The sequence below is a fragment of the Nicotiana tomentosiformis genome, chromosome 3 (genome assembly GCF_000390325.3).
Source record: "Nicotiana tomentosiformis chromosome 3, ASM39032v3, whole genome shotgun sequence".
Lineage (NCBI taxonomy): Eukaryota > Viridiplantae > Streptophyta > Magnoliopsida > Solanales > Solanaceae > Nicotiana > Nicotiana tomentosiformis.
In genome coordinates, this window is record NC_090814.1 from 114,927,488 (window position 1) to 114,934,882 (window position 7,395).

The 7,395-nt window shown below is 32.6% G+C and overlaps 1 pseudogene; it reads right to left on the minus strand.

The window, feature by feature from the left end:
- Positions 1 to 291: 291 nt before the first annotated feature.
- On the minus strand, positions 292 to 7,027 carry LOC138908366 (uncharacterized; annotated as a pseudogene).
- Between the last annotated feature and the right edge of the window lie 368 nt (positions 7,028 to 7,395).

The window sequence follows — 7,395 nt, forward strand, 5'->3', positions numbered from 1 at the left end:
CTTTGAAGAGAGTGAGAGAGAATTCTAGAGAGAGAGGGTCTCGCTTCATTCCTCTTCTTATGAATGAATGAAACGTATAAATAGAAAAGAAAAGAATCTATGAACAGTAAAAAGTGGGTCCCGTGGGTCCCTGTTACAGTATTTTTACTATACAAAACAGTATTTCTACTGTTGATGAACAGTGTATCTACTGTTGATGAACAGTGTATCTACTGTTTGAGTGGGGTCCGGCGGCTTCACTGTGCTGTGGGTCCGGCGGCTTCACTGTGTTTGTGGGGTCCAGTTGTTTCACTATGCTGGTCTTTTGTCTGATTCTTTCATTTTGCGGAGAAATTCTTCCGCATTCTGCAAATCTTCATCAGATAGTGTTTTCTCTGATTCAAAGGGTTGAGAATATTCAGCGATATCATCGTTGCTGGTTTCACTCTGCATAGAAGTGTCTGATTTTTCATATTGATTAATGGAACGAAGTAAATTTCTTTTGACTTCTTCCAAGTAGTTGTTAATCATTTCTTCTTTATCTCCTTCCTGAAAGGAGATCTTTCTGGCAATATGTTGTACTGAGCTGTCATCAATCACCTCTTTCTGAGGTTTGCTGGAATATTCTTGGATTTTCGTTTTGATGGAATCCAAGAGTTCTTGACCATATAATGTCTTTATTTTGGAATCCTTTTTCATTAGTTTATCCCAAAAGTTGTTGTAAAAGGCCCTGTATAAGCACGGGACTTGTTCTTCGGTGAATCCGACTTCTGGAGTCCATTTATGAATCTAGGGAATAGAGAATTCCAGAAAGAAATAAATTTGGTCAATTTTTTCTAGGTAACAGATATGATCTGTGTGATATAAATTGTTTATAAAAGGGAAAAATTTTATCCATTCTTTGTATAACATTAGAAATGGATCAGGTAAAATTTTTACTGTCGGGCCGTGGTATGACCACCAATTTAGAAACCAATTAGGAATAGCTTCTGCAAATATCTTTGCACATGCTTTAATAAACCAAGCATGTTTGTGTCGATCATTATTGTAGTATAACACTTTATCAAATGCCTGGATATAATCCCAATAGGTAAAATTCATTCGAGATTTGTTAAGGCTTATCTGCCTTTCTTTCATTGTGGATATACCCCAGTCTTCAACAGATATAATCTGTTTAATTATAATCTTCGAGAAATTATAAACGTTCTCATCTGTGCTATAACCAGAAAAGTGCTGAAACTCTGCACTGCTAGTACTGGTGAGTATTGTTTCATAATAAGAGCGGGTTTTGTATGACTCACCCGGATAATATAATCCATCTATCAAATACCTTTGGAATATCTTCCACGGCTCTTCTTTTCTCTGAATATCAGAATTTTCTAAAAGAAATATCATTTCTTTTTTAGACACTTTCTCATATGACTTGATATCATCATTGTCATCTTTTGTAATGGAAGCAAAAGTATCACTTTGCTTAGCAGAAGTATCTTTTTGTTTTTTAGCAGTCAAATATGCCTGCAAATATGCGTATAACGGACTATCTTCTGGAATATCTTCCAGATGGACGGATGGTCCGATCGATGATTCTTCTCTGAGAGATATCCTCTCATTGGTTAAACTCTTTCTTCCCATTTGTATAATTGGGGAGTTTGATGTGGATCCGTATGACGATCCTGAAGGTGATGATCTTCCTCTGGACTGTGGGGATGATCTTCCCCAACCTCTACCTCTTCCCCTACCCCGGGGGGGTTCCATCCTGTAAATATTCACGAGATAAGAAATCTGACAGAGAATTATCAATTCCCTTTTAATATTGTATTTCAAAATCAAAAGGGGCTAATTGAGCCTGCCATCTTGCAAATATCATTTTTGAGGCATCATGTTTAAAGTCTTTGTTAAACATATATTTAATAGATTGTGCGTCAGCTTTTATCAAAAACTTTTGATTGTATAAATTATCTTGAAATTTTAAAATACATTTTACTATGGTTAACATTTCATGTGCCACAGTGGCGTATTTTCTCTGGGCTTCAGACCATTTACCAGAGTAGAATCTAATCAGATATTCATGCTTATTATTGGGATTTATCTGTTTCAAAATCCCTCCGTAACCAATATTAGACGCATTTGTCTCGATAATCTTTTGCCATGCATGATTAGCAAGGGTCAAGCAAGGTAAAGATTTAACACGTTGCTTAATATTTTTAACCAAAGCAGTATGACTATCAGTCCAAGGGTTTTTATAATCCTTTTTTAGCCTATCATATAAGGGGGCTAAATCACGCGACAAATCTTTATAAAAAGGTGATATATAATTTAAACTTCCCAAAAATCTTTGTAACTGAGTTCTATCAGTAATAACATCGGGAAATTTTGAAGCAAAATCGATCGATCTTTGAATAGGAGTAATCTTTCCTTGACAAATATAATGTCCTAAGAATCAAATGTTAGTTTGGAATAAACTCATTTTTTGTTTAGAGATAACCAAACCATTTTGTATAACAATTCTTTCGAAAATATCTAAATGCTTAATATGCATTTCAAGTATTTTGGAAAATACCAAAATATCATCGATATAAACAATGATAAAGTCTAGATAGGGGTTGAAAATATCATTCATAATTTTTTGGAATTCAGAAGGGGCATTCTTCAAACCAAAAGGCATAACAATCCATTCATATTGCCCAAATGGAACATTAAAAGCAGTTCTATAAGTATGCTCTTTAAATATTTGAATCTGCCAATATCCAGATTTTAAATCAAATTTTGAAAATATATTGGCATCATATAATCTTGACAATAAATCTCTTTTATTGGGAATAGGATACCTAACCCACTTCAAATATTTATTCAATGATTTATAATTAATGACTAATCTAGGAATACCACATTCCTTTTCAGCTGCGTTATTAACATAAAAAGTTGTGCAAGACCAAGGAGATTTTGAGGGTTTTATCAAACCCTTTTGTAACAAGTTATCAATCTCTTTTTTGCAGAATTCCACTAATTCCGCGTTCATCTGACAAGGTCAAGATTTAGTAGGAATATCATCCTCAGTGAAATTATCTTCATATGGAAGAGTAACAATATGCTTTTTTCGATTCCAAAAAGCACTAGGATGCTCAGCACAAATATCAATAGCAATCTGCTCGGAAATCAATTTGATTTTTTCCTGTACTTTAGTAGAATTCAGAGTATCAAATATATTCATACTAAACATTTCTAATTGTAAAGAATCAACATGTTTTTGCTTCATATCAATTAAAGCATTAATATCTCTAGTTACTGGATCTGTAACAAAAGTATAACTTATCTCTTTATCCTTATAAGTAGCAGTAAAACCTTTCGAGTCTATGCTAGTAAAAGGATAAACGGCGTTAATAAACGGTGTTCCAAGTATAATTGGAGGGTATAACTGGTTTTTTACCAAGAAAAAGAAGTGAGGAATACAGACTTTATTCTGACAAATACCCGTATTAGGAAGTTTATACTTTATATCTAAAGCATGTCCGGATGCAGATCTAACCATATGAGTAATTTTTTGAAAATATTTCGTAGGTATTAAACCTTCTTGAATGCAGCTAACATCTGCTCCACTGTCAATCATGGCAATGTTTGTAATAGAAAAACTATTATCAATGAGAATACTACATTTGATATACCATTTATGAGCAGTAATAATTTGCATCATTCCTAAAAACATATCATGTTTACGATTAAAACTAATAGGTTTTTCTTCAATATCATTTTCAGAAATACCTTTGTTTTTATCATTAGATTTCTCAGCTGGAGAATTGATTTTCTCAATCTGAGTAATCCTATGATCACAAATCATTTGATTTTGTTTAAGAGATTTGATCTCTCGTTTCAAGTTTTCAACTTCAACCTTTAAATCATCGAAAGAAGAATCTCTTGCTGGAGTTGTATTTTTATTTAAAAGATGGTTATTAACCTCTAGTAAAGAATAAGGCGGGGAATATTCAAATTCTTTTTCAAAAGGTTTTGCAAAACTAGAACTTGAATTAGAACTTGAACTAGCAGCCAAATTAATAATTTTTTCGCGAAGTTTTTCATCAGTAACTTCTTTTAAAAGTTCTATTACATTATCAGATGTAATAGTTTTCATGTTCAAATCTTGAAACTGTGATTGCAATTTATAAAATTCATCATCATCACAAGTACATGTATTACCCTTGCAAGTTGTACAATTATTATCAATATTTTTATCACTATCAGATAAATCAAGTAAATCTATTTCAGCTTCGGATTCTGACTCAGAATAATAATCAGATTCTGATCCAGAAATGTATAACAAACTATAAACCTTATCACGTAACTCATCGTCTAGTCCTAAGGTTTTCAGCTTTTGAAGCTTACAATTCGGGGCTATATGGCCAAATTTACCACACTTGTAACACTTAATGTCAGCTAGATCTCTCTTGGACCTATTTTTGGTAAATCTAGTAGTCTTACGATGGGCTTTCTTAGCTTCTCGTTCTTCTTTGGATCTATATCTAGATCTCTTTCTCCTATAAGGACTGTCTTGGTTGGGGTATCTATGATACTTATGTTTCTTCTTCTTATGAGTAGAAATCTCGGGTAAACCGAACTGGGTGCAAAAGTCCCCTAATTGGTTTCTTTCCTTAAGCTTATCCATTTTAAGCTGTCTGGACAATCTTAATTCATTGCATAGGTTTAAACCTTCCTCTGTGCAAATTCCTATCAACTTACCATAGGTATAGTCTCTGTATGGAATTTCACCATAACTAACTCTTAAAATCTTCCTAACTCTTTCAGCAAATAAAGAGGGAAGGCCATCTATAAACTTAGTTTTCCAATGATCAAGCTTATTTTCTGGTAGTTCCATGACTCTACTCATAAAAGTGTCTTTATACCATCTAAAATCACCTAAGGTCTTACATCTAAGGCCATTAAGGAGAGTACGGATAGTCTCATTCTGGTTGGTAAATCTACCGTTGAAGTGTTCTAATATAGTAAGAATAAGAGTATAAACAGCATCTTCTCTATTTGCCACTAGGGCCATGCCTAATTTATCAACTCCTTCGTCAGTGGCTTAAGCATTAATAACCATTGCTCTTTCTTCGACAGTCAAATAATTGTCTCACCAACCACGAAGTTGGCCAGTAAAACCTGCAACAATCATTTTGCAAATATTTCTATCTGTATTTCTCACTTTTACAGATAGTTGTATATATAAGCATTCTATATACAAGAATAGTCAATTTTCTATCAGTTAATCCATCAAGATTCCATTCTTAAATTTCGGAACCACTGTAAGACGTATTAGTCTGATTCCAATCACGTTCCTCTATTAAAACATCTTGAGGAGTAGGACGATTGTAATAATAAGTTTGCATTCTAGGTTTATCAGCATATCTGCTATTAACAAACTTATTCTTTTTGGGGTATCCTTTGAGTTTATTAAACTCTGACAAAACATCATTTTTATAGTCAAAAGTAGAATCTAATTTATCAGCAAACTCATTTGATAAATCAATGGGTTTGATATTCAAACCGGATAATTTTATCAAGAAGTTCTTCTAAATCATTAAAAGATTTAAATTTAAAATCCTGAATCTCAGGAGGTCTTTGAACATGAGTAAAAACAATTTGAGATTCTGATTTGCTTCCTGAAGTAGAGGCAATATTAGTTATTTTCTTGTTAGTACTCAAAACTTTTATCAAAACTATTAAATCATCAAGTTTTTATCAAGAAAACTAATCTGTTCTCCCAAAGCTTTAACATATAAGCTCAAATAATTATATTGAGAAATTAATTTATTAATTTCTGCGATGCTGACTGCAGCAACATCTTCATCAATAAATTTTTGAAATGCAGTAAAAGTAATACCTGTATTATTAGGTAAAACAAAAGGTGCTTGAGGAGGGTAAATGGCTTTAGTAATATTGCCACTCCCGTCTTTATAAGATCTTTCTAAAAAATTTATAAAAAGTGATAAATACGTGGTTATAAACCAAGGAATAAAATACATAATTTGATTATGTAAAGCACAAGTTTCATAAAAATTTTGAGAAATATTGTTTAAATCCTCTTTACTATAAGTATCAAAAAACCAAGTTTTAAACCGGTTCCATTTATCACTAAAAAATTCTTTTTGAATATAACCTCTAGCTTGTGACCCTGGACTAAAATCAATTTGGTGTGGAATCATTTAAACATCATTTGGGTCAAAATCCATCTCAGACGCAGAAGGAATATCCTTATCAGAAATTTATCACTATCCTGAACAATATTTGTCTTGGGGTTAATTTTAACCCTTTCAACAGGTTTATCACCTACTTTAGTAGAAATTGTGTATAGAGATGCAGCACGATTTCTAGCTGGTCCATAGACTGGTTCAACAGGAGAAATGTGTTGAATATCAGGTAACAGTCTACGATTGGTAAAGGAATGTCTATTATAATAAGAACTAGTAACAGGCAACAGTCTATTATTAGAAAATGACTGTCTACTATAAGTGGACCTATTATCATCAAACTGAATGCAAATCCTTCCATCTAGATTTTGAGTAATATGATAATACTCAGTATTACTGACAGCATTAGTTATCTGATTGGGGGATATAACCGAATTCAAAGTCCATGTAGTTGGAAAATTAATTTCTTCCCACTTAATAGGTCTCCTCGTGGTGACCTTAGACTTTGCAAAATTCGTTTCCACTAATATGGTCTGATCAGATGTATCATATAATTTACATCTAGGGTTTAACATAGATAGCAATTTAAAATAAATCTTATATGATAAATATATAAGTTCAGAACCAGGTGCATAATTATAACCATGCGTTTTCACATTTAATGTCAATGCATCAAGTATATTAACATCAGATAGAGATAATTGCAGATTGGGTTGAGTATTAAAATATACTGGGCCGTAGGCAACTGTAGATTCAATAGAACCCATCAGAGACTGTCTAAAATTCAGATTTTTGGCATCTCTAAGAGCAGCCAAAAATGTCTCTGGTAACCCTTTAAGGGTTAATGGCTTAAAAGCAATTTGAACCATACCAATATGCAGATAATTATATTGGTTTTTTATAAACATCTACATCATGCTTGTTTAACAAACGAATAGTCTGTTCAGACGAATTTAAAGCTAAAGATTGCTCAGTTATTTTAACAAGTTGTTTAGAAGAGAGTTTATGAAACCATCCATAATCATAGATTGTTCTAATAGGGACTTTAGGAATAGTCCATTTATTTAACAAATCAAGGTTTTGAGGTATATCTACCTCTTCCAACCTAGTATTTTTCATACTAGTTTCTCCTAAATCCATATTTCAGAAACATATCTATGTCGAATATTTCATATCTATCTCATATATACCATGTTATGATCACAGGTATTATTCCAATTTTCCATAGAGATGTTTC